This window comes from Athene noctua, chromosome 1 (genome assembly GCF_965140245.1).
Source record: "Athene noctua chromosome 1, bAthNoc1.hap1.1, whole genome shotgun sequence".
Taxonomy (NCBI): domain Eukaryota; kingdom Metazoa; phylum Chordata; class Aves; order Strigiformes; family Strigidae; genus Athene; species Athene noctua.
In genome coordinates, this window is record NC_134037.1 from 9127954 (window position 1) to 9150222 (window position 22269).

The 22269-nt window shown below is 43.3% G+C and overlaps 1 protein-coding gene across 5 annotated transcripts in view; it reads right to left on the reverse strand.

The window, feature by feature from the left end:
- The window catches only part of EVA1A (eva-1 homolog A, regulator of programmed cell death), a 213373-nt gene that overhangs the window by 64821 nt on the left and 126283 nt on the right, over positions 1-22269 (reverse strand). For 2 of the 5 annotated variants that reach the window (XM_074921829.1, XM_074921845.1), the window contains exon 1: positions 2147-2312. The exons of 2 other annotated variants lie outside the window; for them this stretch is intronic. The gene's annotated coding sequence lies outside the window, so the exon portion shown is untranslated. Of the gene's footprint in view, positions 1-2077; positions 2313-22269 lie in introns of those variants that run through there. One more of the 5 variants, XM_074921837.1, reaches the window with a different exon arrangement.

Sequence of the window (22269 nt, forward strand, 5' to 3'; positions counted from 1 at the left end):
CAAGCACCCAAAAGCAGCACCTGAAGTTCAGTAAGCCCCCCAGTCACCTTGCACTGGCAATGATTCAATTCACCTCAGAGCTGAATTGCCTGTTGGACCCCTGCAAAAAAATGTCAGACTGTCACTCCATTTCCTTTCATATCAAGAAATGCAGAGCACAGTTCCAGGTAAGTACTGTTTCTTCAGCTCCTCAGAGGTGCTGGGAGTGGCTCCTGCTACAGCTTCTCTCCTCCCTCTGTTACATGAGCTCATCAGCCTCTTGGCTACGTCTTTGCTAGTAAACTAAACCGTGCCAGAGCCCATTCTTCAGCCCTGAAGCCAGCTGGCACAGCATGACGCCTACCTATTATTAAACTCTCTTACGCTCTGAAACAAGGTGGCCACATCCAAACAGCTTTTCTGGAGGGTCATGGCCCATTCTAACTCTCTACAACACCGAAGAGACCAACCCGTGTGTATCACCAGTGTGGTAGCACAGACACAGCTCACCAGTACAGTATTAAGCTAGCTGTGGGGAATGCTGAAAATGAAGAATACTTTCTGAAAAATCAGTAGGGAGTAGCACAGTACTCAGAAAGAGTCCAGGAGATGGGAAGACCCGAAAAAGCATTTCCTACTCAACTTGATTTTTAAAAAACCATGCCTTTCATATAGGAACTATGAAACAAACTCTGAGCTTTTACCTAGAAACCGACTCCAGGCTAAGCTGTCAGCAATGTCTCCTGGGTCCCCCACTGCTAACGGCAGCAAGACAAGGGATGCCAAGGCGGGACAGGGAGCTTGAACTTTCCCCGGCTGTGGGAGGTGATGTGGCTCAGCTGGAGGCCAGGGTGATGGACTGATGTGCTCAGGGTGTGCTCAAAGACCCCCTCCTACTTTCCCCATCTTGTACCTGCATTCCCACTGGGGGAGCAGGGGGGAGGCAGAGAGGACTCTACTGCAAAACTAACATAAAGTCAGGGGAAGCTCAGAGAGCAATATAAATTGAGCAATGACTTGGAGGTAAACACTTGGAGGTATGCAAAGTGTTAGGACCCATGGCCAACTCCAAGGCTTCCCCCCCCGCCCCTTATAATTAACTGGTAAATACTATACATATAATTGACCTTTCTAAATGCTGCTGAGTAGCTAGAGGTGTTGGGAACTAATCCTGCTTGTGAAGACCCTGGGGTGTATAATGCTCTGCAAGCGCTTTTTTCCCCTCACTTACTGACATGTTGAAATTTACTGCCCTGTGTCAGTGAGTTCAAGAAAGCCTTTTAACTCTGAAAGCTCCAGGAACCGGCTCCAGCACATGCTTCAGGATTTCTCTGTCAGTTTGTTACGCCTTGTTTGTCCAAGTAACAGTCAAGACTGAACGAGTCAGGAATGACAGAAATAGTACATGAAGTCACTTTAAAGCGCAAACATTTGTGCCATTTTCCTACCAAATAAATAAATATATGTGCATTTAGTGAGCAAGTAAGGAAATGTCAGAGGACAGGCATTACAGGCAGGTTTTTACAGATGCCAGCTGATTTATGCCCGCTCCCCCAAGTGAACGTAATACAGATTCTTGCAGGTATCAATCCTTTTTGGTCAGAAGAGCAATCACAAACCCCTTGAATGCTACCGCAAGCAAGCCCTAGGAAAAACCTGTAAACACTAGACCGAAGCTCAAACACCTAAGAGTAAATGCCGAGCACCCCCTGCTCTCTTCCCTTCACTGCCTTCCCAGCTTCTGTACAGCACCACGCTTGTTTCTCCCTCCTTTAAAGAGCTTCTTTTTTTTTTCCCATCAGTCACATCAAGCCACCAGCATCTGCAGAACAGCATCAGCGCCAGCCCCCACAGCCGCTGACCTCTCCTAGGGAGTGAGAGCCACGCCAGGTTCCCGCATGACCGGCACTCCCGGGCAGCGCTCCCGTCCCCATCCCTCCCGCACACCGCAGGAGCACACCGCAGCCCCTCGCCCACCGCCACCCAAACACGCAGCACCGGCATCCCGCAACCACCTCGCTCCCAACCACCTGCATGGACAGGACCAACGGCCACCGCCGTCAAAGTTTGCAAGAGAGAAGGACGCTTTCGCTCCTACCGCCTTAGGTTCGCAGCAGCCTGGGAAGTAGAGCTGAGCTGCTGCTTGGGGAGAAGAAAGTTCTGTTACCGTTTGGTTCTTCGGCGTCGTCAGCAGTGGGCTGGGAGCTGAGCCCAGTGGGGACGGCGAGAGGAGGAAGGCGGTGTGACAGGCGAGAGCGGGAGGTCTGCCCTTGCCTCCTCACATCTCCCAGGCGGGAGGGCGGACGCCTTGTGCGTCTGCGGGAGGAGAGGAGAGGAGAGGAGAAGAGAGGAGAGCGGAGCGGAGCCGGGAGCGAGTGTCGAGGAGGGCAGCAACAGGAAATGACACAGAAACTTCACCAGGCTCCAATCCAGACTTGGCCCCTGACATGAAAGAAAGGGGAGGCAATTTGGGGGGGGTGGGGGGGGGAGAAGAGAAATCTTTCCCCTTCATTAACCAGCCTAAAAATCTGCTGACTGGGGAAAAAAAAAAAAAAAAAAAAACAAAAACAACAGCACTGTGACATGTTTTATTACAGCAAGAAATGAAGGGGGGGTATGAGGGGGGCCATTCCCGTCAGAGCTTATTTGTTTGAGCAGGGATGGTGTAATGCTCTTAGACACTGAGAGCAAGATGCCGTTTTCAGCAGCTTTCTGGCTTTTCTAAACTCCTTGAATGCTCCAGCTTGTGCCTGCGGGCAGCAGGCAGGACGGAACGTCCCCCTCGCACCCCGCGGGTCAGCTGCTGCGTGTGCATGCGAGAGCCCGGCTTATTCTGCCTGGGGTTGGCGGCAGTCACTCTGAAACACAGCACTGCCCACAGCCCCCTGTTGCGGGGTCGGCGGAGGAGACGGTCCAGAGCTGCTGGGATCCCGTGCCCTGGCTGGTGAGGAGCACGCAGCTCCACACACCTCGGCGACAAGGCAGGCGGGCAGCCCAAGCACTGGGGAGGCATGACCATGGCATGACACACAGAAGCAGAAAATCACACTGGGTGTGTGGTCATACCTTTGCCTTAACTGAATGAAGGATGGATATCTTCCAGCAAAGCAAAGTCTCTGAACACCTCTCTACACGCTGGGCGCAAGGGGACAACAGCTATTGAACTGTGTGGCAGTTTTTAAAGCATCCTCTAGACCTGACACCTGGTGTGCATGTGTCCCTGAAGGCAGCCCAGACCTAGCTAGACTTTAGGCTCTCTGCAAATCCCACCTGCCTTTGCAGTAGGCAGTGACATAAACCCTTCGGTAGGAGCAGATGGGACTTTCTAAGGGGTCCTCTTGTCTTCCCAGTTTGGGACCCACACCACTGCTGTAGAGTGGATGAGATGTCCACACAACAGGTCACTATAGACTGAGGAGCAGGTCAAATGGAAACTTTTCACTTGGAAGTAGGTCAATCACTCTTCATCCCAGTCAAAGATGTCCCATCAGCTGCAGTAAACTCTAGGGATGATTGGAATCCAGGCCTAAACTCAGATTCAACTACCTCCTGGAAAGAAAATACAACAGTCATTCTGTCCACAAATTTGGAAGTGGTGGGAGATTTTTTTTCCTTAAAATTGAGATTTCTCCGGCTAAATATGGCCTCACTGCGACCTCTCCACTCCCCAATCAGTTTAATAGGAATATAATATTCCTGTTAAGAGTTTTAAAATATTCCTGTTGAATAGGGATATCTTAAGGTCAGGTGAGATCACTCATTTGATCATTTCTATCACCTCATCTGATTGCCTGCACAGCTGAAGACACAGAGTAGTGTCCCAAACAAACACCAGAACTGCTACAAACTATGGCACGTATTGCAAGGATATATCCCACCCTGAATCAGAAACTTCTGGTGAAGGACAATCTATACCAGATAAGTTATTTCAGTGGCTATCACCCTGTCAAGACGAAAGGCTGTCTTTTTCATCTGTGTTTGTCTGGCCTCACTCTCCACCCTCAACCCTGGCCATCACTTATCAGTCCACTCCAAGAAGCTACAGATCAGGCATGGACAGAGAAGCACTGCAGCCCACCAAGGCACAGCCCAACCTCACTTTTCTCCGGTTCTCTTACCACATAGGCTCAACCTTACAAAACCACAGACAAGTTATCTCATAACTCTGCCCTGAACAAATAAAATTAGCTGAGCTTTTTTTAAGTCTCTCACAGTAAGGCAGACTTTACAGACAGACCACAAATCGTGCCTGTCATTCTTTTGAGATCCATTTCCATTGCATTAAAGTCCTTTTTGAAATGTGCCTGCCAGAACTGGATGTGGTATTACAGTAATGATCTCACCTATGCTTTAAATTTTTAACACACTGACACTGGTATCCAGTTGCTCCATCAGAAGCATCTCTCTCTTTGCTGTGCCTTTGTGAATGTGGTAGCGTGTTAACAAGGTGAATTAGGGATTTATTGTTATAGTATCGTTTTACTCCAAACTTCAACCTTAAATACAAAACACTTTAAGATTTGGCATTTATACAGTGTTCAACATAGCTTTGATCCAAACAAGGGCTTTGACCTGCCTAACCTTTGGTGTATTTTTTTCACTCTTGTGAATGACTTGAGCACAATCTTAAGGTATCATTTGTCACTCCCTTAACAAGAGGTTATTTTCAATTAATCAGAGAAATATAAACAGAACCTTGTATTGAGTTCAAATAAGCTCAGAATAGTTATGCCCATAAAACAGATGTCTAAGGCTGTGTCTCCTTTCAGATCAGAGCTGGTGTACTGTCAAGAAGAGGTCTTGCAGATCTGTTTGCTCAACAAGCTCAAAAAACTACTATCAGCTCCAAACCCTGACATATTCCACCGTGGCCCATAGAAGTCAGTGAATGGGGCAGCCCATGATGCAGATTAGGGTATCCAGGCCAAAATCAGATTTGCAAGGTCTTTATAGAGAGAACAGCGGAAGGGAATTAGAAAGCGCCATACTATTTCAAAGTAAGGACAGCCCTCTATCAAGCCCAGCATACTATACCTGGTTCCCCATGGTTCTGATCCCAACAAGGTAAAATAAGAAAACCAGAAGATGAAAGGACTGTAAGAGTCTGTTAGTGCACCTTGTAATGAACAGGATCAGGGCTGTTATTCAGCCCTGGAGCCAGCAGGCACAGTCCAGCCACATGAACGTTGGAGGCTAAACACCTTTAACCTCCAGAAGAGAACAGCCCTATCAGGATCTCCTGTTGGGAATGAGCTCTAGCCAGTGCTAATGTTCAAGCCAGGCCAGAGAGTTGCCACTGGACTGGGATAAAAAAAGTTTTCCAGTGGCAGGGTCATTGGTGCTATTTAATTAACTTAACCAATTAATTAAAATGTAGCTAGTCTCAGAATGACAAATTATCCAAACTTGGCACAAGACTTTTTCTTCATCCCGAAGCCTTGGATAAATGAAAGCTTGCCCCTTTGAGTCTCAGACTTTTCTACACAGCCTTAGTATCCTTATTTCTTGCACTTCGGGCACTCTGATTTTTGTCCATAAACTCCCCAAGGCAAGGAGTACCTTTATCCCTAAAGCTTTACCCTTACAGTTCAAAGCACAAGTGTGGCTCTTTAAATCCATGGAGTGGGATGTATCTCCCTCCACTCAGCTAGTCATCTCAAAAGTAGATCTGAACTAAAAGCTTGTGCTGTCTCACTGGCATTGTGACTGGCATTGTGCAGAACAATTTGTTTTATCCAAACATAGTTTAAGACAGTTGAGATGAACCACCTCTGGAGCTGCCCCTCCTGTTCCAGGGATCATGGAGGGAGCCTAGATAATTCTTTTAATCTCTGCACCTAATTTTTTAGTGTCTATCATGGGGGCCAAAAGCAAGATACGTTTGCCTGTCATAACAAAGCACAGATTATGTCATATCTATAAAATAAATATGTTAATAGTGTAATCGTGCCTTTTGATGCCAGAAACAAGTAATCTTGTGTAGTCTCTGAATGAGGTAGGCTCTGATTAGGCCACTAGGCTTCGTGCAGTTACCGCTGGAGCCGGATAAACTGTGTGACACTAAAGTGTATCTTCTCAGCAGGGCATGCACTCTGGATTACAAGGTGTCAAGAGAGGGGAGAAGCCACCATGTCTTTTCTTAGCTCATTATCCTCAGAGTAATAAATGAGTTTCAATATGAATTTAATCTGTGGGGTTTTTGCACATTTATGTATATAGTTAAATATCTCTTTGCTAGCTGCCATTTTCTCTCTCTAAAAGTACTCAGTATAATCAGTAAGCTTTTTAGAAAGTTTGTTCTGATAAACTAAACTTACTCACAAATAGCACCTGCAGCAACACCTGCAAAAGGTATGGGCAACACATTTGAGAGCAGTTGCCTTCCAATTAGCTTCCTTGTCAATGAACAAAAATAAGACTAGTGGCAGGGAAAAAGCACGTCTCAAAAGGACAGGTTTTGGCTGTTTATTTGTGAGGATGTGCAACATGCAATCCCTTTCTGGTAGTCATTTACCTGTGAGGTGTTTAAGTCTACAAGGTTTAGCTGTCCTATCCACACAAGCAACTAATGAGATTATGGGGAGAAATAACACACTTTTGTACTTGTGTGCTATATAAAATGAATGAATAAGGGCTGTGTTTTACTTGTTTTTCTTGCCTTTTTTTTTTTTTTTTAAATGAGAACTGTCCAGAGCTCACTTTGAAATCCAATGGCATCATGGTCCATGGTGGAAACCAGTAGGACCTGTGGATGAATGACCCACACTACCCTGGATAGGGCTAGAAGAGGGGAAACAATCTTTTTTATCCTATTGATAGATTGGTAACTAAAACCACAACAATAACCATGTGCCAAAATACTGTTTTTATTAGCTACACTCTCACCTTGTTTTATCATTCAGAGGAAACTACTATTTGAAAGACTATCTTCAACCAGTTACAGCAGCAGGATTAAGGTCTGGTGAGTTCACAGAATCACAGAATCATCTAGGTTGGAAAGCACCTTGAAGATCATCCAGTCCAACCATTAACCTCACACTGACCATTCTCAACTCCACCAGATCCCTCAGCGCTGGCTCAGCCCGACTCTTCAACCCCTCCAGGGATGGGGACTCCACCACCTCCCTGGGCAGCCCATTCCAACGCCCAACAACCCCTTCTGGAAAGAAATGCTTCCTAATATCCAGTCTAACCCTGCCCTGGCACAGCTTGAGGCCATTCCCTCTTGTCCTGTCGCTTGTTACTTGGTTCAAGAGACTCATCTCCCCTCTCTGCACCCTCCTGTCAGGGAGCTGTAGAGGCCATGAGGTCTCCCCTCAGCCTCCTCTTCTCCAGACTAAACCCCCCCAGTTCCCTCAGCCGCTCCCCAGCAGACCTGTGCTCCAGACCCTGCCCCAGCTCCGTTGCCCTTCTCTGGACATGCTTGAGTCATTCAATGGCCTTTTTGTAGTGAGGGGCCCCAAAAGGAATAGTCTTGCCTCAATTTTTTTTGTGCAATACCTTTCATTTCATGCTAGAATGTCTGAATCCCACAAGCAAAACTATAATGCCTCAGAGATTAAGCCTTTTCTGGATTTTGCAGTTTCACAGAGATCATTGCAGTTTTCATACGTTAACATTAGATTACCTGCTACTTGATAAAAAATATTCCTATACCTTTCCAAACATGCCTGCTCCTTCCCATATTATTTTTTGTATTTTTGAAGCCAGCTACATGGACTTCACAGGCAAATGACCTTTAAAAATGAATGAAGATCTGTAACATTTACATCCTACGTATTTTACAGCAGGAGAAAAGCTGGTTTCAGCTTCTCCCCTCTCCCTGCTCACCCCCCAAACAAATAAAAATTGTTTCTCTCAAGTCCGTCCTTCTCCAGAAAAATCTGACCTACAAATGGCTTTCTCATAACCAGCAGACTAGTTTAGTCCTCAGATGGATTTATCATTAACCACATAAGCACATGTTGTCCATTCTGTCCGACCTAATGAACGTGCTATAAATAATATATTTCTAAAAGCAGGTTTCACCATACTTATCCAAGCTGTTGCTGCAAGTTCTTGTAACTCCCAAACCCACTTATGTTAGAAACATTAATCACTTGATTATAATTCAAAGCATCAGCTCTCTACAGCTGAAACTCCCTAGCACTTGACTTTGGCTAGACCTCTAACCTCAACTTATCACTTTCAGGCGTACTCCATATTTTCTTCTCCAATCTGTCACTAATGTAGAAAAGACGTGGGAAGTCACTTTTGAAAGGTATTTTTAACTTAAGAGTGTCTCATTAAATGGAGAATTTAGTATATAAGCTCTAAAACAAAATCTTTCCCACTTTACTTGGCTTAGCAATCTGAAAATACCAGAGGTGTATTTCACCACATGTAATTTAAAACCAAAGCAACCTAAAGAAGAAGGAAATTATTTTAGAAAAGACACCATGAGTGTAATTCCTACCTATCCCACAAACATTTCGTATGATCATAGGATTATCTGTAGAGCCTCATATTGTCCATCTTGAATGAAGGAAGCTGAATCAAGCCATCTATTAATCCTGGCTTGCTTGCTCATTCATTAAGAGTGTACATGGACAGTTTGGGTTGTTTTCTGTTTATTTCAGCTGACAATACAGAGGTCATATTCCATCTTGACCAAGGTTTCTAAAAGCCCAGAGAAACAAACGATTAATTGTAGGAAATTATTTTTAAACATCATATGAATTAGTGTGGAAATAGAAAGACAAAGCTAAAACTCCCAGAAAGACAGTCCCAGCTAATGACAGCCTGAGAGGAAATGATCACACATTCTCAGTTCTTCTGATGGATGTTCTCCTAGCCTTATTAATCAGAAGTTTGCGGTGTTGATAAATCACTGAAGTATGACAACAGATGAAGGTGAGTTTGGACATAAAATGATCCATGGAGAAGGATTACAATAAAGGAGGAAAAGGAGGGGGAGCCAAATAGAGTTTTATAAACTGCATCCTCAGCTTGTGAGGACTTGTAGATAATAAATGTCATTCTTTTTCCCCATTATCTAGGAGATTAAGAATCTTTCTCAATGTATAACTGCTGGAAAGCCTCTGTAGCACCTTCTCCAGTTACTCTAGCAGGTTTACATTACATCAATTACTTTATTTTTCCATCAATTATGATTTCATTTACAAGGAGGAACTTAAAAGTACCTTTCTTCTTTTAACCTCTTCTGTAGGAAGTAGGCTCCAGCAGCAGAAAATGAGAATCCAGGCAAAACACCAATGTTTTTGACTTTCCAAGGTTTGTCACATTTTCCTTTGAGATACCAGTAAGTTTTCTAGTGTGACCTTGTCCTGGCTGAATGATCCTATGTCACCGAGATGTCAGCAAGGTCTCTACACCTCCAATTAGTTTATATACAGAGCTGCTGGTTTCTATATTGAGCAAAACCACACAGCCATCAATCTACATGTATCGCATTTTGTGGTTTTCAAGGAAAGCATTTCCCAGAGCACTTCAGAAGTAAATAAATGCATTTGAGATGCTATTACTGATGAATCAGTTCCATTCTCTGCCTTCTACTAGAGGTTTTCATGCTGCAGAATATAGCCCTGGTCATCTGAAGCAAACCAAAGCCATGCTTATATACTGCAAATTCAAAATGGAAGGTTGTTATTATTATAAAACAGGTAGTTTGCCAATAAGGCAAAATTTGCCTTGAGCAATGAAAGCTAGAGGCATGCCAGACACCTAGGAGAGAAAGGACAGAAGTGCACTGGATGCCTTTGAAGATGCTTTTAACTGAAATAGAAATCTGGGTGCTTCCCACGTACTTTTTGATTGGTTTTGCCATGACACAGAGAGATCTCCAAGCTGATTCCCTACCAAGCTGGCAATGCTACCTCATGCTACAGGACAGTGCTTGGTAGATAAATGCATCAGCTTGGTCCAGATGCAGTGAAACTATGCAAGGGACATTGCTTCTTGAACTGATAAGCCCTACTGACAGAGCACATTAGCTTGGATGCACTTACTGTAAGACTTACTGTCTTACTCTGTGTGGAGCCAGCACAAACACCTCCATACTGTATTGTTATTCTGCAGTAATATAAATTGGGGTTTATAGCTGAGTTTCATAGTTCTCGGACTGTCTCTTGCTGGGACTACAGCTGAGATGTCTCTGGCACCATCTACCCAAACACTTCCAGTTCTAGGTTGCAGCAGCTAACAGGGAGATTGATCAGCTGGGCCATCAAAGGGACAGTCTTTGAAGTAATGAGATATTGCCATAGAAAATAAGGACAATTTCTCCCTGTAATTACTGCTTTGTACTCCATGGAATAGTGGGGATGGCATTTCTGTTATTTCTGTTCTTGCCAATGTTTCTGTATGTAGCTGTGTTTAAAGGGAAGTACTGAGAACACACAGGAACGGACATAGAATTACAGAATTTTCCTCCAGGCTTTCTAAGCCATCATGAGCAAGAACTGGAGACAAGTACCTCTTAACATAAATTCTAACCTGAGATGTGTAATTTTACCCATATAGAAATTGAAAGAGTGGAGAAGAGAGAAAATTAAGAAAAAGACAACAAGAAAAGAAGGGGGGGGCGGGAGAAGCCCTATAAATAAGCTCTAGCATCTGAGGAAAAAGAAAGCAGAATACCCAGTGTCCAGTGTCGCTATCTGAGATCTGCTCTGAATGGATGCACAAATCTGTGGCATGGAAATGGGTTTCAGTTACTGTCCTAGGGAACACAATCCACTAAAGCAGTCTAACTCATCTCAGAGGAATATGTAGGACTTACAGATCTGATTCTTGCCATATGATTTTTGCCAGATGTCTGGCTATACACAACTGATCACTAGCAGAATATCTTAAGAGAGTTTTCAGCTCAGACACACCACTTCCACCCTAAGAGCACTTAATTCTTAAAATGCAAAGAACTGACTACTTGCAATCAGCATATAAATAACCTTAAATTACACCTTCATGCTGCAGAGCCTCTGCTCTTGAAATATGGAAGCAGCTCAAAGGAGTATCCAGGCCCACTTACCATTGCTCTTGAATAAAGTATGATAAAGATTTCTAGCTCTGGATTCAGGCCTGGAAGCACATATGGAAGTGTCTATCCTTGCATAGACTAGATTTGTGCTACGGTAAAGAAATCATGTCTTCCACAAATATCATAGATGATGAAGAAAATTCCTGGCCTGAAACTAAGTATTATTGTTTATTATGTTACATTGAGACTGACTCCTTAAAAGCTGCTGATGCCAAAGCCACAAAGTGTCATCTGCAGAGCCCTGGACTGCCATAGTAATGTTCCTGTGAAGTCAACTGCCTGAAAATCCATCCCTAAGCTAAAACGTCAAAATCTTCTCAAACCACATGGTTGGTCTGCATTTGACACAACAGCAGAAAATTACACATATCAACCAGGAGTCACCTCACTTCAATACTCAACTAGTATCCCTTACCGGCAGGAGGGAAAGAGTTGCAACACAAGAAAAGGAGGTGGCCTTGGCAACACATTATGAGACAAAAGAACAAACACAGCCCTTCTCAGCAAGCTCACCTGGCACAGTAGGCGTGGATAAAACACTGCTGGCTTCCAGCACCAGTGTTGTGATGATTGTGAAGAAACCTCTTCCTTCCTGGCGTGGCATTTGTTGAATTGAATAGCTAGAAAGACCTTTAAAATTGGAGGTGGAGCTACCTCTGGTCACAGGAACAGACACGTCTCCAGCAGCAGCACTGCTGTTAGGCAGCATTACATAAATAAGTTCATGTCAGGTCACAATCAGAAGATGGTCAGAGGCAGAAACACTCCAGTAGGCATTATTTTTCCACAGCACAGCCAAAAGCAGGTAATTTTTTAAAAACAGTAAAACACCACTGTGGTTGCAGACACCAATTATTAATAGCATGATGGCTTTGCATTAATTTTGCACCACTGACACAAATACCATCTTTGCTGCACTAAGCTGGTAAAAGGGACATAAATTTTCAATAAATAATTTGAATTAAGGCACACAACTCCCTGGGAGACCTTCTGTAGAAACCTCCATGTTCTTGAGGCCTAAGATCTGTTCCCAAATCCAAATCCACTCAGTAGCTACTTATCCATGAGCATGTCCCATATATGAGAGAAGAAAACATGAGATCAGGAATCCTGTTCTTAAAAATTAAGAAGGTAATAATACACAGAGGAGCAATGAAAGCCTTCATTCCACTTGCATAGCACTGCTGATTCTTTCTCATTTCTAACAGAGATTGCAGAGGAGAAAGAAACAGAGAAGCCCATGAAAGTGTAGACTTGGTGACTCAAGAGACTCAACAAAGAGTATTTTCTCTGTCAGGAACCTGTAGAGCAGGAGCAGAAGTTCCCAAACTGGGCTGAATCCCAAGCCCAGAACTGGAAATGGTCACAGCCCTGGAAGTGCCCAGGAAAATTGTACCGTGGCACCAAAAAGGGCTTCACAAATAGAAACTTTGGGAACTGTTGCTCTTAAAGGGGTTAGTTAGATGTTTCTAGCTATGTCTTGTTACGGGTTAACTGAAATCAACACCTCAGAGTTGCATTTCCACCCTGAGCAAGGTGATGAATTTGAGCAAGGGGCTTACCATATAAGCAAGCTGTCAGAAAAAAAACAGGACAAATAAAATCTATCTGACCTCCCTGAAGCTTATAAATTCTGCCCCAACTTGTTATCAGATGGCAAACCCTTTTCAGTAACTACAGCGTGCATCAAAACTGGTCATTGCAAAGAAGCATGGTCATGCTCTGTGAGAAATATCACGTATCTCTATTTATAACATAGCTCTTTTTGGTTTTTAGCAATTAAGCATTGGCCCATCTGTATACCCAGAACTCAGCCTTGCCAACATGTTCTGGACTCTGAGCTAAGATTCTCAAATCAAATATCCCTTCTTCCTGACTTGTGCCATGGTAACTTTTCAACCTGAAATCCCCAGTGCTTTAGAGAAGGAATCTTTCTCTAGGGAGATTCTCTAGAGAGATTTCTCTAGAGAAGGAGCGTGTCCAAAGAAAGGCAAAAACACTATAGTACAGCTGACAGTGAATGCTGATGCCAAGCTCCCATATACTCCTATTTTTGAGTAATGCCTTTAAGGCTGGGCTGGCTAGTTGAATACAAAGATGGGATGAATATGGGCATAGAGATACCGTGATATAAGTAACTCAGCCAGCTGAGAACATCACTACACATCAAATCTCTCTTCCACTGTCTAGTCTAGCTTCCTGAAGAACTCTGAAATCACTTCTGTGCCTTTGATCCTCATCTTTGTCGTCTGGACCCAGGACATCTCCAAGACATACTGTGTCCAGAAGAGGACAGTGGTAAGCAACTATGATCTTCTGGCTTAATGGAAAGAGAAAAAAGGGTCTCATCAAATTGGTAGAATGAATTCCTTTATGAACTGCAGACGACTTCAGATCTCACCCCTTTTCACTAAATATACATGGTACAGTGCTTTAGCATCTCCTGTGTGAAACTGAAGTGTGGCTACTGCTGTAAAAGACATCAAAAAATATTTTTATAAATATATCAGCAGCAAAAGGAGCGCTAAGGAGATCTCCATGCTTTACTGGATGTGGAGGGAAACATAGTGACAAAAGATGAGGAAAAGACCGAGATCCTTAATGCCTTCTTTGCCTCAGTCTTTAATAGCAAGAGCAGTTGTTCTTGGGGCACCCAGCCCCCTGAGCGGGAAGATGGGACAAGGAGCAAAATGAAGCCCCCATAATCTGAGGGGAAATGGTTAGTGACCTGTTACACTACTTAGACACACAAAAGTCTTTGGGGCTGGATGGGATCCACCCAAGGATACTGAGGGAGCTCACCAAGCCACTTTCAATCATTTATCAGAGTCCTGGCTAACAAGAGAAGTCCCAGTTGACTGGGGGTTAGCAAAAGTGATGCCCATCTAGAAGGGCCATAAGAAGGTTCTGGGGGACTACAGGCCTGTCATTTTGACCTTGGTACCAGGGAAGGTTATGGAGTAGATCATCTTGAGTGCCACCACCTGGCATGTACAGGACAACCAGGGGATCAGGCCCAGTCAGTATGGGTTTATGAAAGCCAGGTCCTGCTTGACTAAACCTGATCTCCTATGACAAGGTGACCCGCTTAATGGATGAGGCAAAGCTTGTGGATGTTGTCTACCTGGACTTTAATAAAGCCTTGGACACCATCTCCCACAGCATTCTCCTGGAGAAGATGGCTGGGATGCACTTTCGCTGGTAAAAACCTGGCTGGATGGCCGGCCCCAAAGAGTGGTGGTGAATGGAGATAAATCCATTTGGCAGCTGGTCACAAGTGGTGTTCCCCAGGGCTCAGTATTAGAGCCAGTTCTGTTTAATATCTTTATCAGTGATCTGGACAAGGGGATCAAGTGCACCCTCAGTAAGTTTGCAGATGGTACCCAGCTGGGCAGAAGTGTTGATCTGCTGCAGGGTAGGAAGGTTCTACAGAGGGATATGGACAGGCTGGAGCGATGAGCAGAGGCCAGTTGTATGAGATTCAACAAAGCTCCGTGCAGTGTCCTTTACTTGGGTCACAGCAACCCCATGCAATGCCACAGTCTTGGGGAAGTGGCTGGAAAGATGCCTGATGGAAAACAACCTGGGGGTGTTGGCTGACACCCGACTGAATATGAAGCAGCAGTGTGCCCAGCTGGCCAAGAGAGCCAACAGCATCCTGGCTTGTATCAGAAATAGTGTAGCCAGCAGGACTAGGAAAGGGATTGTCCCCCTGTACTCAGCCCTGCTGAGACCACACCTTGAATACTGTATTCAGTTTTGGGCCCCTCACTAGAAGACAGACATTGAGGTACTGGAGCATGTCCAAAAAAAGGCAACAAAGCAGGTGAAGGGTCTAGAACACAAGTCTTATGAGGAGCAGCTGAGGTAATGGGTTGTTTAACCTGGAGAAAAGGAGGCTCAGGAGAGACCTTATTGCACTCTACAACTACCTGAAAGGAGTTGTAGCGAGGTGGGGGTCAATCTCTTTTCCCAAGTAACAAGTGATAAGACAAGAGGAAATGGCCTCAAGTTGCACCAGAGGAGATTTAGATTAAATATTAGGAAAAATTTCTTCACTGAAATAAAGTGTTGTCAAGCACTGGAACAGGCTGCCCAGGGAAGTGGTTGAGTCACCATCCCTGGAGGTGTTTAAAAGATGTGTAGATGTGGTGCTTAGGGATGTGCTTTAGTGGTGAATTTGGCAGTGCTAGGTGAACAGTTGGACTCGATGATCTTAAAGGTCTTTTCCAACCTAAATGATTCTACAATTCTAAAATACATAAGAGGATACAAATTTCACAAAAATCAACTGTCTTAAAGTCCTACCAAAATAATACGCTGCACTTCAAACACTCCTCCCCAGAGTGGAGGCTGTGAGAACAATAGTTGAAAGGTGTATAATCATTTTGCTTAATGCACTACTGGAAGATGTTCAAATGCTCATCTGATGGGTGCAGGAATAGAATAGAAAATAAAATAGTTCAGTTCAGGCCAGGTCAGGTGATCTTCCCAAAGATTCCTCCTGTCTGTTTTCTGAAGCAGCACATTCCCAAGAGATTTTGTATGAAAACTGCTACTCAGAAGGGAGTATGACACAATAATAAAACCCAACAGACACATTTAGAATAATATTCAAAATTAAAAGCCCTTAGTAAAATCCAGTAGTTGCTCGTGTGTATGCCCCCAGCTCACTGCAACACTATGTTTTTCTGTAACTTCTGGAAGATTATAGAAGGTGGTAAATAAGTTGATGCTCTCCACACACCACATACATAAAAAAGGGGTAAATAGGCCTATCATCATAGGCCTGTTTGCTGCACATCAGTCCCCGGCAAAAACATAGAACATCTGTGATGGGACTCAACAAATAAACAATTAATGTCCATCAACAATGTGTAATGGAAAAGGAATCTTGGGAAATTAATCCAGTCTCACATTTTGATGAGCCTACAAATGAGGTTGATAAAAGTAATAAGGTTGATGTAATGGGCCTCTGAAAAGCACCAGACTTGAATTATTGAGTAATAAACCTGACTGGTTTAAAATCAACATGGTACAGTGTACATGAATTGGAGACCAGCTGATTGATACCTTTCCAAATAAAATAGCGAATGGCAAATGTCCACTCAGCAAATGAACTTTTGGTCCCATATAGATCCTAGTTTACCAGTTGCTATTTAATATCTTCATTGCTGACATGGAAGCAAAATGTAAATCATTACTTACTAAGTTTGTGAAATTTTGGGAAGTGGTATGGAACAATAAAGCAAAACCATGCAGAGAGCAATCCAGTAAACCTGCACACAAGCCAACAGTACGAATTTTGGTACAGACATAACCAAAGTCCAGAATGTAAGATTAAACAGTGGAGATCTTGCTTCTCAGTCATGAGAAAGGAGGCCAGAAACAAACTAGAAAGAGTCTAGCAAGTTATAGAATCTAATTGCTTTAATATGGACTACCAGTCTGACACCTTCAGCAGGGTAATGCATGTACTAGTGGTGTAATATCACATAGAAGAAGCAAAGAAATTATTTATCATCCCAATGTGGCATTGGTGCAACAGCTGCTGATATTCAAAGCCTATTTCAGAGGCTGCAGATACTAAGAAATGGTAAAGAATTCAAGGAAAAGCCACAAGAATGAAAGAAGAATTGGGAAATAATTCTGGAGAAAAACATGAGAAGATTTAACTCTTTAATTTTATAAAGAAAAGGCTGAGAGGTTTCTTAATCACAGACTAGAAGTATTTAAAGAGAGAATAAGAATTAGCTAACAAGGTTTCTTCAGCCTTAAAAGATCTATCAATGGCCAATAGCTAGAAGTTAAATCTAGACAGTCAGAACTGAAATAAATCCAGTTTCTTTGACAACTTTGCAAGGGTTGTGGGACACCTACAGTCCCTGGGAATCTTCAACTTTTTAAAAGTTTCACTCCAGTTCAAACAGCAATTTACTGAGGGAGGTCTTAGGGCCTCTGGTCTCAGTAACCTATCAATTAAGGGCTTCAGATGCTTCTGTGGGAGGCTATTTTACAACCTAATAAATGTCATCTTTGGGAAAAGCTTCATGGGATTCTGCTTTTTTCTGTAACACACTACTAATGGATCACACTGAGTAACTGATTCCCTTGTTTTCTCTTCTCATCAAAAGACAATTAAAATAATGATCTTTCACAAGTAATAGATAATAACACCTTTTCTAATACTAAGAATGATCAGAGAATGAATCAAGAAATTAATTCTTAGTTTAGTCATTCCTCCTACTCAAGTCCCAAATCAATGTTCACTTAAGCGGAGGAATATGTGATGAATGTTTCCTTCAGCCAAGTACTGGAGAAGAAGGAAATTTGGCATTTGTGACCCCCAAACGGCCATATTCTATGCAATCTCTACCCAAACTCCACAGAGAAAACTGAGAATCTTGTAGAGGCTGAAATAAATGTGCTCGGGTGGTTAATTCCCACTCTCTCTTCATCCTCACGTGCTTTTTGGCTGTGATTGTCCCTTTTGTCACTCATGCTTTAATTTGCCTCTTAATCTCAATCTTGCTATTCGGTATCTGAACACTGTGCATGTTTTTTTAAAACCACAAAGAAGCAACCCCATTGTGTAAATGGAGCCCATTAAGACATTCCCTGCCCCAGGGAGTTCTCAACACAGAATATAAACCAGCCTTGTCAAACTGGTGGCCTACAAACTGAATCCAGCACAGACAACCTCACCATATTTCTTCCGGAGCCTTGCAGGAGACACCCGCAGTGATGTAGCACTCCTGGGGCAGCTCAGCAATGCCTAATGGATGAATAACTTCCACTGGACCTTACAACTAGTGATGGACAGTGCCAACAGCCACACTGCAAAATGATAACAAAATTGCTCTGCATTTCCTGTAACTCTCTCCCTGCCTCTCTTTCCAGATACAGGATGTGGTTACCTGTCCAGCTCCTTTCGCCCAGATGTGTGCAGCAAGGCAAGATGCATTTCCCAGTCCCTCTTCCCAGCCAGCACCATGCCCCTCTCCCATCAGCAGGACTCCTGAACACCCACGATCAAAGTCAAGAGGTGGCAGATGACCCAGGGGACTGAATCTCCATTCTCAAAGCAATGATGGTAAGTCCACAAAAGACAGTCTTGAAGTGCAGCTTTCCCTGAGTAAATCCCAGGCCTCTGGAAACAGGCTGGGGAACAGTAAATTTAGTAAGGAATTAGTAAAACATCCTACAACTCCCTCTGTCTGAAATGTTTAATAGTATCAAGGTACTTGCCAGAATCCCAATACATGTTCAAATACCAGTACAATGAAACAGCATGTTTATGGGGTCAGCCAGGAGATTCTGGTATGGAGGCTCCATTGTGCACAAAGCTGGACAAACATTAGATAAAGAAGTGGGAGAGGATGAATCATAGTGGAAACCAAGAGAACTTATGTTTGCTCTGAACAGTGGACCTCATGGACCTAGATTTCGAAGTGAAGCATCTCCAGACAGGTGCACTCACTAGGACTCTAGGTAGGGCCCCCAGACCGAACATTTTGGCACCATTTTCTGTGATTCTGATTCATCCAAATTTTGCCAGATCAAAAGTTGTTAGTATTAGTGCTTTGGAAAGTGTAATCTGTCCCAAGATGAGCACCATCCCAGCACTAAGTTTACATCATAGCCAACCCTCCTTCCAAATCATTAATAAGGATCTTAAGCAAAAACAGTTTAACATTGTTCCATACTGCTCCCCTGAGGTATCTCCCACTAAGTGTTGGCATTTATTCATCACTATGTGTTTCTGGTCCCTCCAGCCTGTTTTCAGTCTGGTTTATAATCTTCATCTCCAGTCAATCTAAATTAATTTTTCAGCTCACCCTTCATGAAACAATACTTTAATTGCTTCAGTACATGAACAGACATCTTATTTACACAGATTCAATGACCACATTCTTTTCATCTACTTGGTCTGCAGTTGGATCAAACTAAGTGATTAAGTTACTTCTGGATTTGCTTTTTACAAATCTACGCATGTGTCATTCATGTTCCTTTTCAATGGTAAAGTTAACTTGTGTAGAGGGCCTGCATACTTCCTACATGCCACTAAAGGAATTGAATTAATAATTAAAGCATGCTCTGAGTCACACAGAAAACTCAATAAACTCCTCTTCACCAGGGAAAAGGTTTGCTTTAACTGCTTACAGATTTAATTTGTTTAGTATTCTCGCCATTATTCTGAACAAAACTCACCCTTTTTTCCATCATTTACATTCTGTTTTGGCAACTGTCTTGAGGGCTAACTAACATACACATGACTCCATGTGAATGCATGGCACAGCAAATTCTTTTTCTTTCCTTATTTAGACTGTTTCACTACAGATGGAAGCCAAAGTTACGGGATAGTTATTAGCTCTTCTAATGACTGCTGTTTATTTGTAAAGATCAATACAACATATTTTCCTCTGTCCTCTGTTTTTTTTTGGATTCTCCTGTTTTTCAAAGATAACCATATGTGAGCCAGCTCCTTGAATACTTGCAATAAAACCATAGCAGGCAGATCTTGTTTCCCAAGTTTTATTTCTAAGATTTTTCTGTTTCACATATCCCTGAAACTTGTCTCGCAGAGGTCGTATTCTGCCCCATTCCCAATGTATTCAGTAATGTTAGTGTCAGAAGACAGCACAGAGATTTGATAAATCCAGCAGTACTGACTTCAAGTTCTCATTCTACGGGGCTTCCTAATGCTGTTAGACAGTTTGAGGTCTAAAATGGGATGAAAGGAGACAAGGTGAGGTAAATATGTCACTTCCACTCACAGCTCTGCTTACGGATATTTCCCAACTTGGTGAAAGTCAGCTAACCCACAGGAACAGCAGTGAGGTATATTGGCAAGTGAAAAAGTTAGTGCCTAGAGCCACTCTTTGCAGAGATCAGAACTCTTTTTTCCATCACATATAACAGGGGTCACTCCAGTAATAAGAAAAGGATTCTGGATCAGGTTAATTCTGAATCATCAACTTTTTGTGATTAAAGGAAGGGATTAGATCAGTGTCACGAAAAAAAACCCATTCTTTGTGTCTTTCCACTAAACATAAATGTGAATTTCCATCAGCAGAAATGAAATATCTGTTTCAACAGCGTTCCTGAAGTTCAGAGACATGCACACAACAACAACAAAAAAGCCAAATATCTGAGGAAGAAAATTATATAAATTGAAGAAATTTAAGGATCCCCTACAAGGGGCCCTACCCTTTTAAAGCAGACAGTCTTCTCCAAAGAGTGATGAAGAGAACAGCTTGTTCCAGCTGCCCTGTGACTCAGACTGGCATAAACGTAATAACTGGCCAGGACAGTTCTTGGATGGCAAAGTGGGGAGAAAATAAAGGCCAAATACTTCCTTGGTTCAGAAGATGTGAAACTTTCAAGTAACTGAACACCAAGCTATTGAATATCACTGGCTCCCTACTATGTCCCACCAGTCAACATATCTACTGTACACATGCATGTGAAGGACAAGCTCAGAGATGATGGTAGACAAGTAGCAGCCTAACAGTCATAACTGTATCTGAAATACCTATACCTGAAAACCTCATCACTTACTTGGGTTTGAAAAGAGAACTGAACATATCTGAAGATATGGTGAAGATCTTCAGAATGACCAGTGTTTTAGGGATCTTCAGGCTTGGGCTGTGGATCCTATGAGAGGATCTCAAAGAGACACAATTGTGGAGTCCAGCAGTGACTGTTTGATGAGATGAGAAAAGCAAGACCAAAAAAAAAAATCAAAATGGACTAGATAAGTCTTGATGTCAGCATCTGTGACTTTTTCTATCAGCATTGTGACACTGAATTATTTGCCTCCGTTGTCTTGACTAAGACCTATTGAAATGAGAAACAGCACATCTCAAGCAATTTGTTAAAATCACTTCAAGTCTCTGAGTGACGTTAATGATCACTGACTGAGGGTGGAGTGCAGCAAGGTGAATGGCATGATGAATGGCAGATAAAAAACATTCACCTTTCTGATGAACTTCTATCTGTGCACTTCCATGGACTCTCAGTACACCTCATCACGTCCTACTCTACCTTACTTTACCTTCATCACTCTCCTGGGAAGTATCCTCATATTTGCTTTTTTAAATACAGAGCTGAAGCAGGGAGGGAATAAATTACTTGTCTGTCACCCAGGTCTGCCCAGCTCTCCAGCACTAGTGCAGACAGAGACATCCGTCACTTGCACTTTTGGAGCTGCAGACAAATCTTATGGCTGGTTGGTCCTTAAGGATGTGCTCAGAGCAATGCTGCTCCCTCACCTTGTGACAGCCTCTACGTCACCAGACATTGCAAAACCTGTCACGAGGAGGCAGAACAGTTAAGGGGATAAGTACCTGCGTCAGACCTTGTGAAGGTGCTTCAGGTTTGGTGTATGTACTCTAGGAGCTGCCAAATTTAAAGACACTCAAGAAGATTTTCACAGAAGTATTCGCAGAGACAGCCTGTCCCCACATGTCTACCAATAATGCTCAAGTGTCAACACTTCCAGGCAAGGATCTTAAGATGCCCTCACCTGTTATAGGGTTCCTAATGGCCATTATCCTTGTTTCATAAATGGGGAAAGTCAGGCACACAACAATAAAACAATTCCGCAGTAACTCACAGATCAGAACCAGAATAAAAAAAAATAAATTGAAATCCTGGCTCAAGTATCCTGTATTATCTACAGAGTTACCAAATAATTTCTCTCAGAGTTTTCTCTTCTGTTCCCTCTCTGTCAGCCCCACCTTCCTCCAACTGCCAATCATTTCTCTCTCTGTGATTGTCATTTCCCTTTCTACAGCCTTTCCTACTGTCCCTCTCCCAGCAACGATCCCTTCCCCCCCATTCTGCAGCTTTGCCTCAGGTCTTTCCCTAAATTGCATCGCATCAGGCCATCTCTCTAGGACCAGAGCTGCTTCTCAGGAGGGGAACATGCAGCTGTTGGTGGCTGGAAAGTAGCCAGTGGACTCCCCGTTCTCCCTAGCTATGCTGCAGGAGGATGCTGAGTGATGATGTCAGCAGAGGGAGCAGAAAGAGGCCTTGGCTGCCTGTTCAGTACCCTGGAAACAGCCCCTAGTCACTGAAGAAGGGGGATCTGAAGGAGAAAGGTTGCTCCCCCTGGCCTCACCAAAATAATATTTTATTCGGCATGAAGGAGATGTTGACAGAAGGGTCCATGTGTCACCAGAGATCAGAGATTCTTGGCTACTAGGGATGTGCATCCACCAGTCACCTCCACTCCAGCAAGAGGGTAG